The sequence below is a fragment of the Ursus arctos genome, unplaced genomic scaffold, assembly GCF_023065955.2.
Source record: "Ursus arctos isolate Adak ecotype North America unplaced genomic scaffold, UrsArc2.0 scaffold_7, whole genome shotgun sequence".
Lineage (NCBI taxonomy): Eukaryota > Metazoa > Chordata > Mammalia > Carnivora > Ursidae > Ursus > Ursus arctos.
Window position 1 is genome coordinate 37,522,155 of NW_026623089.1, and position 9,657 is coordinate 37,531,811.

General features: G+C 45.4%; 1 pseudogene; it reads left to right on the top strand.

Moving 5' to 3' along the window:
• The first annotated feature begins 410 nt into the window (after positions 1-410).
• LOC113243092 (eukaryotic translation initiation factor 2A-like) lies at positions 411-9,331 on the top strand (annotated as a pseudogene).
• Positions 9,332-9,657: the final 326 nt, after the last annotated feature.

Sequence of the window (9,657 nt, forward strand, 5' to 3'; positions counted from 1 at the left end):
AGGGATGAGTAAGACCAGCAAGCTCCCTTCCCTTACGGAGTCTGCCTTTTGCTGGGGGAAGGCAGGCAATGGACAAGCAAACATACCACTGAGCAGGATAACGACCAGGAAGGAAGTAATGACCGAGAAGGGCAAGGAGGTAGACATTACCTGGGCGAGACCAATTAGGAAAGGACTGCACTTCCACTAAAACTTGAAGGTTAACAAGGCAGTAGTTACACAAGGAGCCACGATGAGCATTTCAGCCTAGGGAACAGTGGAAAGTGGGAGAGGCCACAGTGTGTTCACAGCCCTGAAGGGACTCACATACTGGTCTCTTCCATGTGAGTCAGATACCAGACTCCACAGCAGTACGATGATCTAGGTCATGAAGGGGCACTGAAAAAGGAATATCACTTTTCCAGGAGAAGATGGAGGTGTCCATGCCCGTCCTGGCAGATGAGGGAACAGATCCAGTAGTGGCGATGTTCCAAGGCCCCAGGGTCAATTCCTCTGGGGTTGATAAGGTTAGGACACGAAGGAATGAAAAGCGCTGTTGTGTTGCAGTAGTTAGAACGGATCTGACCAGCAAGGAACTTCCTAGTACAGAGAACAACTGTTGCATTACCTTGCAGCAAATGAAGAAAGCACTAGAATTTATTCAATTACCAAAACATAGCCCCGTTTATGGTGAAATTTAGAATTCTAGTTCTACTGAGCTGTATGCTATTTATGGTTCTATGCCTGCCAAAGGAATAATTTGCAACTTGAAATGTGATCCTGTGTTTGACTGTGGAGCTGGTGCTCTAATGTCTCACTTATTTAGTCCTCATGGCCATGTATTAAGGCTAGCTGGGTTTAAAAACCTGGCGAACAAATGCAATCATGGAATGTTAAAAAATACAAACCTATTTCTAACCCAGCAGCCTCTGATCCTGCATATTTTGCTTGGTGCCCAGATGGGGAGCACATTTTAACTGCCACGCACGCTCCCAGGTTGGGTGTTAATAATGGGTACAAGCTTTGGCATTAGGCCAGCCCTATCCTGGCAGCCAGTTTTTGGATAGGCTTTTTCCAGCAAAAACTATAGCTTACTAAGCAGTTAAAAGTGAAGTACCCAACAAAGAATCTAAATTTGCAGTGGTTGATAGACTCTCGGTTTTAAGAAGTAAACCAATCACCAATTCCAAGCTCTCGGAGGAGACACCACTGCTGAATGAGAAATCACAACCAGGAAATGATAAGCCATTATCAAAAGCAGCTCTTAAAAATCAAAGGAAATATGAGGCTGAGAAAGTTCCAAAGCAGGAAGCGAGAAAGGACAAGAACCAAGATTTGGCACCTACCCTGGCCCACAGAGCAGACCCCGAAAGAGGGCGCCTCCATTCACATCTGGAGACAGATGAAAAATTCAAGAACCAAAGACCTGAAAGCAATTGAACCTTGAAAGAACAATCAGCAAGAGAAACACAGCTAGAAAAACTCTTAAGTTGGAGAAATTTTAAAAGATATCATTCTTCTCCAGGAGCAGGAAGATTTGAAATTGGCTACTTTAAAGATTGACAGAGAGCAAGTTGTTAGCATAAATCAGTGGAAATACATCTTCTGTCTTAAACCCTGCAGAACACCTGAATTTCACTTGCCCATCATGTATCCACGTTGTTTACTGCTCATCTATAACTCAACCATATTCCAAGCTTCGGAATATATTGAAATTAGTTAATAATGTCTGTTAAATTGGCTTGTCCTAAATTTCAATACATGTAGAAAAGAGATGCAAATTTCATAGCTAAGCTCCACAGACTGCAAGTCAACCATCATTGTTATTCAGTGTCATTTACCATATAAACGAATAAAGGCATTTTAAATTTTTAAAAAATGCAACCCATTAGGTTGGATAAAAGAAGTTAGTGCCAAACAAGCAAGGTATACAAACGTTCATTTCTGGGAGCGCCTGGGTGGCTCAGTCAGTTAAGCGTCTGACTCTTGATTTCAGCTCAGGTCATGATCTCAGGGTCTCGAGGTGGAGCCCCAAGTTGGGCTCTGTGCTGAGCCTACTTAGGATTCTTTCTCCTTCTCCCTCTGCCCCTCCCCCTCTCAAAAGCATCTGTGCACTCTTTCTCTCAAAAAAAAAGAAAACAAAACAAAAAAAGGTTCATTTCTGTAACTTTAGAATGAATGTGAATTTCTTTCTCTTGCACTTGTATTAACTTACTAATTTGCTCAGGAGAAAGTCAATACAGTAATTTTCTGAAAATCTGAATTGCTTTATAGTCCACTTCCTCCTGGAGCCTTTAAAGTCCCCATTTACCAAGACTCAGGCTTTGTTCTCTCCAATGAGGACCCCCAAAAGAGTCTGAACATGTGCCTAGGTGTCATTTCTCGTCACAAAAAGGAATGTAGGCAATCTCTTTGGTAGCCTGGAATGGTCAGAGATGGAGCTGGACACAGAATTCCGGCGCGCTGAGCCTCTCGTTTTTTTCTGTATGTGTATTTCTTGCCTCCCACAAGCTAAGCTTTGTCTAAACACAGTCAAGGGAAAATTAAAAAATCTCCTGTGGAGTTTGTCAGGAAGGACATTGATAATATACGTGTAAGTTTCTAGCAGGTAATAGAACTTAAAAAAAAGTCATCTAATTAAAGCAGTAGAGCATAGAAAATGCTATGCAGCCAGAACGGGACCCAGAGAACCTGCTTTGAGAAACCAGAGGGCTGTAGCTCCATTCGCCTCCCTGCCTGTGATACCACTTCCAGGGGAAGACTGGGGAGTCACCTTTCCTCTAGCTGGCCCTGGATCTGTGTCTAGACCCAGCTGGCCGGCAGAAGCCGGGCTCTGTGAAGCCTCCAGCAGGGGCAGAGAATGGCTGAAGTCTGCGGGGAGGGCACCATCCACCCAGAAAGTGGTGGGTCTCCTGTGATTTTTCTCTGTTCTCAAGTTTTTACCTTGAATACAAACTTGAGTTGTTTGCATTGTTGCAGGACACGGAATTTCTCTTTACATAGCTGATCCTGGGTGCAACCACGATCCCTGCTCTGCCTCCTTCTGGAGAACTCTGCTACCTCCCCCTGTGGGCAGCAGGATGCCATCTCAAACATGGAAGGCGTGCTGTAACGGGGGGAGCATGTCCCTGCTGCCGTCCTCCTCCGTGCAGCGTCCATGGTGACCAGAGACGAGGCAGCTAGGTATGTGGATACCACAGGACACGGCCAGACTGAGGTTGTTGGGAGGAAAATGGTTACTTAGAGCAAGAGCTGCCTGGAGGGGGGGAATCTCTTCCAAATAGAAAAAGCGATTCTCGTGGAAGAAATAAAGGCTCTAAAGGCAACATTTCTTGCCATTTCCTGAGAAGGGATACTAGAAATAAAAGGTTTAATTTTCTTCCTGTGTATCTCTTCTTAGAATAACCACTGAGCAAGCCATGTTCTGGGTTTCTCTGCCCAGAGCTTCTGATGAGGTGACCCAGGCTCCACGTGGAAAGCAAGGGGCGGCTTCTGCATGAAGATGAACAGGCCCTCCTGTGAGGCAGAGAAAGTCAGAATTCTTCTTCACACGGCTGTAGCTCTGTGATCCACAGCCTTTCCCTCATTCCTCGGCTGGAGAAAATGCAGCAAAAGCTTTTGCTTCCCTCAGCTCCTAGAAAACCATTTGAAAGTTGGTTCCTGCAACCAGGTCCTTTCTCTGGGAGAACCCGATGAAGAGTGTGACCAAGAAGACATCTGTTGTCAGGGCTGACCCAGAGATAAAAGAAAAGTCCAGGGGTGTAGGGAGAATAAGAACCTCAAATCAAGCCAAACCTCATGGGTTCCACTTGTGCTTGGGTGGGGGAGGGGGGAAAGACAAGGCTGTTTTCGCCTTTGCTTCTGCTCCACTCTGGCTAAGAAACCATGCAGTCACCCATCCTGCCTGACTCCTCAGGTTTGCCGGGACGCTGGTGAGGGCATGGGGACCCAGGAGGCATATCTGTCACTCATCCCTCTTGGAGTCAGCACCCTGGAATCACAGGCCTCCTTGGAATCTGCTTTCCACACATTCTGTAATTAGAAGCTGTCCTTTTGTTCACATCAACATACAGTTTACACAGTCTTTTTGCATAGTTCACCCAAGTCCATTTCCTGAAAGACAACCTGGGGAAAGCACAGTATGAGAATCTGCAGACCTGGCAGTGAACTCAGGGGTGACTTGTCTGTCCCCGGGGAGCTTGCGGCCTAGTAGGGAGATAGGCATGGAAAAATGTTCATAAGCCAATGACAGCGAAGCAGCCGTACATTGTGAAGTATGTTGTGAAGAAAACAGGACCTGAGACATAACGTATATTAATTACTATATTAAATGTAATGGACGTGATTCCCAAATCAAGAGGCAGGAGGGGAAATGGGAGCGAGGGCATTAAGCCCTGAAAACCGGGTCTCCCTTGGAGGTGACGACAGCATGCATGGAAGAGCTTACTACATTGGAGAGTTTCAGCACAGGTTGGTGGGACGGCCCATCGACAATGACATTGGTAGTGACCTTCTCATGTCAGGATGTGTAGGTCTTCTTCCCTGAGTGGTTCAGTTATTCCGGGGAAAGACCCTACGATCTCCCCCCTTGGCAGTGGGAGTCTGGGGATATTTCTAAATCAGTTGTTAACACCTACCTTTATTCTCCTTTTGGCATCCAATTTTATTATGTGTCTGATGTCTCCAAATACACAGCCTCCTTGTCCCAGTTTCCTTAGCAAAAGAAATCTCCAGTCTCCTGTGTGGTGACAGAGATGGCACCAAGTACAAAATGAAAATGTGAGTGCCTTTGTTCAAAAACCTGGGAAAACACTGTTGCTGCTGAAAGTTCTAACACATAAAACTTTTCTCTCCTTCCATGATCTCAACTATTCTGAGATCATGTAGGGATAATGGATTTGTGTTTTTATTATCATTAATTACTTCAAAAATCAAGACTAATATAATATTAATGTTTAATACTCCTGTATCTCTTTGGTTAAGTGCTACTGCCCATATCCCAAGTTTTCCTCAATTTAATTATCAATATTTGTATTTATTTTGCTGAATAGATTCTCCAGCAATTTGATAGAGCTTCTGTCTGGTAAACTTTCTGAGTCCTTAAAGAGCTTTAGAAAAAAACTATTTTCACCTTTGTATTTAATTTTTTTTTTCTTGGAATGAAATCTTAATTCAAAATCACATGCCAACGACTTTGAAAATATTGGTCTATTGCTTTCAGAAATCCGGAGCTTTTGAGAAATTGGATTCCAATCTGATGTTCTTTCTAGAAAAACTATCTTTTCTTTTATTTAGCTTTGCTGGCCTTTAGGACACTTTTGTCATTGTTGGTTTTCTGAAATGTCACCACGGTGCATGTTTATGTCATACCTGTTATATTTGTCCTACCTAACAGTCAGTGGATTATTTCAATTTGCGGACTCATGTCTTCCTTTCTGAAAATGTTGTCTTCTGTTATTTATTTCCTTCCTTCAAGCCTCTCTTTTATTTTTCTTTCCTTTGGCAACCTCGGTTAGATAGGACTTGGAACTCTTTGCTAAACCTATTGATTCTTAAAGTTCTGTTAATACCTTCTGCTTCTTTGTCTTTGGGGATTACATTTTGGAAGAATGCTTTGTTGTCATCTTCCAGCGTACAAATTCAGATTGTAGCTATGTGGACTCTGCTCTTTAACATCCATTTTTAATTTCATTGTTCCTACTTTTTTCTCCCGATCTCTAAAGATTTTTGTTTTAATTTATATATAAAATACTCTCATCCATTTCTGCAACATTATATCATATGTTAACATTAATTATACTGATTCTAAAGAATTTCCTGATGCGCTAAACTTTGCTTCCATCTTCTTCATGTAATTTGTAATTTCAATGTAATTTTGATGTAATTTGATGTCCTTCCAGTGATGTAGATTTCCCCCCAATGTTTGGGGATCCTCGGTTGTGTGGCCTTGACTGTGTGGCCATCTTTGTGTTCATTGCCTTGACTATGGAGTAGATGGACATATATTTCTGCTGAGTAAGATTTGCTCTGTGTTTGTGTTTGTGTGTTTGTGCTCTATGCTTCTATTTACACATATTGAATGAATGGCATCGGTCTTCCCAGGTAGGCAATCCATCCTGGTATGTAAGTATTTGGGTATTCTTGGTGGTCGGACTAACCAGAAATGCCAGCACTAACTCTGACTCTGAGTACATTATTTGGCTTCTCTGTGCTTCAACTTTCTAATCAGTAAAATGTGCACAGCACAAGAATAAGGCAAGGATTAAATGTGACTTAGATCCGCGAGAGACTATGGACTCTGGGAAACAAACTGAGGGCCTCAGAGGGGAGGGGGGTGGGGGAATGGGATAGGCTGGTGATGGGTAGTAAGGAGGGCACGTATTGCATGGTGCACTGGGTGTTATATGCAACTAATGAATCATCGAACTTTACATCAAAAACCAGGGATGTACTGTATGGTGACTAACATAATATAATAAAAAATATTATTATAAAAAGTAAAATAAAATAAATGTGACCTTACAAATTTGGACACTAATGCCTGGCTCATAGAAAATAATAATACAGATGCTAACTGCTGTTTGGGTTGGTTCATATCAGAACCCAGAGGTGGAGAAATTGACACCCGAGGGAAATCGACACTTACAGTAAAATTGGTGTTGTGGTGGGTGATATATTATGATCCAGGAAATATCCCGGTGCCTTGCTCACTGTCCCCTCACAAAAATCTGCCACTGTCCCTATGTCCTCTTTCCTGAAAGGTCAGATGGAAGGAGTTCTGAGGAACACCACGCATCCATGCACTATGGAGTTGAGCACATGAGGCCAGGCCTGAGTAGGAGGAGAAAGCTGTAACCGTTGAGTATTTGTAGCTTTCTACTGCGGATGGGAACCCACAGCGCCCTTCAGGGTTTCCATTCTCTAGGCCCATCTGTTTTGTGTTTCTTATTTTGGTTTCCACTGATAGCTCTTGAGGACAGCTGAGCATCTTCTTTCCGCCCAAGAACTGAGCAAAGCAAACTGTAGCCAAAACCAGCAGCTGTTGGTTTGCTTAATAGGGAAAATATCTCCCAGAGCTGCCAAGGATGCATGATAGAAGGGGATCGAAGAAACTTGAGGTTCTTTTCCCAAGACATAAAGCAAATTTTAGCACAAAAAAAAAAATATTCACATTGCTCACTTCCACCCCCAGATTCCGCATGGGAGACCCTGACTCATTTTTAGAGGAGCTGCCCAGCCATTTGTGGTGGACTAAGTTGGTCCATAAATACATTTCAAGTTGTATCTGCTTGTCTGTGCTCTTTCTACATGGCCTAGAAACTCCTTAGAGCTAGAGTCCCAGGTTTTCCTGACTGCTGGAGAAACCCTGCACCCAGCCAGGAGAATGTCCCTTTCCAGGCTAGCCAACATCCCTGCCTCTCAGGTCTGTAATCAGATGAGGGCAGACTTAGTGCCAGTCTGTGGGCAGTGGCTTTACCCAGGCAGGGAGAAGGGACACAGTGACCTTGAATATCAGTTAAGGCCCCCTGACGGCAGCCAACTCTTCAGTTACAGTCCGGGCAGATGAGAAACTGGGACAGTCAAGTCATTCCTTGTCCATTCCTCACAGTCCAGTCCTGTTTTCTCCCTTGTTTGTAGTGCCGCCCCCCAAGATTTAGTTAAGCCAAAGCATGCCCCCTCATGCTCCCCTCTCCCTCGGACTTCCCCCTCCTGCTGAACCACCAAGAGGCTGACTGACTGCTGGGGATAGCAGACTTCCCTCTCTCCCAGCACTGGAAGGAGAGGAAGAGTCCAGCTGAGACCTCTTCTTCTTAAGTGCTTCCAGCCTCGCCTGTCGGGATGGAGCAGGTCTGCAAACCAGGGTGAATGTGGGTCAGAAGGGAAAAGACAGCTTCTATAAACATCAACAAAACTGCCTGGAGCTGGGGCCAGAGCTGGTGCATTGCTGCTTCTAGATCAACTTTTACCCAAGACTAGCTTTGCAGTGGGTCGAGAACAGATCTGAATCGAGGATGAGGAGGGAGCATCAGGACTGAGTCTCACACAAGACTGGGCCAGCCTCTGCTGAGTTCTGCTTGCCAGAGGCCCAATGCTGTGTGGCCACCCTTCCTGCTATGCCCTCAACCGCATTCCCGGGAATTAGGCCTTCTCCAACTCTGTCCCCTCTTCGGGAAGGATCTTCCTGATGATGCTCAGGGTTTTTCATGGTGCCAGTGACTACTTTGGGATGGCAACTATAAACTTTCTCCTTATTCCTTCCATTCAAGCATCTCCCACCTGTCCACACCTAGACAGTTTTGACAATTACTTAGACTGGACCTGAGTTTTCACTTGATATCAGGAGGCATAGAGCAGAGGAAAGAGCTATAGAGTCAGGGCTTTGTCAAAGTCCTGGCTCTACACTTCCTATCTATGTGACCTTGGGCAGGTCATTAACCTCATAGAGCCCTACCTGCCTCAGCAGCAAATGGCAGAATAGAAACTCTCGTGGAGGGGCGCCTGGGTGGCACAGCGGTTAAGTGTCTGCCTTCGGCTCAGGGCGTGATCCCGGCGTTATGGGATCGAGCCCCACGTCAGGCTCCTCCACTATGAGCCTGCTTCTTCCTCTCCCACTCCCCCTGCTTGTCTTCCCTCTCTCGCTGGCTGTCTCTATCTCTGTCAAATAAATAAATAAAATCTTAAAAAAAAAAAGAAAGAAAGAAACTCTCGTGGTGGCTTCCATGTAAAAAGCGTTCTGTGCTGACTACTTCCCTTGGCCTTCCCAGCCCTTCTCTGACAGGTTGGAGGAAAAGATTCCCCTCCACTTCTCCCTGTCATTTCCCTGAGTCCTGATATCCCAGCCAGTTGCCTGTTCTGGCCTGGCTTTCTGCTCCTTTGCTCTCAGCAAAGCACCCTGCAGCGTTGGGACAACTCCCTTTATCTACAATGCCCTCCTAACCCCACCTCAGCGGGATCGAAGGTTTCCGGCCTCTCCTGCCCTCCCAGCTGGATGGGATAGCAGGAGATGTCATCGCCCAGTCTTGGGCCTCCTTGTACTACCCTTTATTGCACACTCTGCTCAATGCCGGGGCCGCCCTGGCCATTGGCTCCCCAGGGGCAGAAGCCAGGGCACACAACCTGCTTCTGAGGAGCACTCGTATGTGCGTGTCATAGCCAGTGGTTTGCTGGCTTGGACGTAGTTAGGAGGCATGCGATGAAGTCAACAGTCCTGGACTGGGGGTCAGGAGAGCCTCAGCTTCACGCTCTAACTTCACACAAGTTACCCGAACACCAACATAAAAACACCCTCAAAACTGTTCTTCCCATTGTGTCGTCTACCTTAGAGAAGGTAAAAGCCACCAATTTCCACTGATTGCCAAAGCTGGAAGCCTGGGCTTCACCTTTGACCACGGCCTCTCTCTCAACTTCTCCATCCAACCAATCTCTCCATCCAACCAATCCCTACCTCCAATTAGTCCTGCTTCCTCCAGATCTTGGGTTTGTTCCCCTGTCTCTACACTCACTGCTCCATCTTGGTTCAGGCCAACACCATCTCTTGTAGTCTTTTTAAAAACAAATATGATCACTATACTCTATCTTTGAACGTCTCACCTTGGCTCTGTGGTCAAAAAGAAGCCCTTAATACAACTTCCAAGCCATTCGCCCACTCCCTGCCTCTCCAGCCCCATGCACACCTCT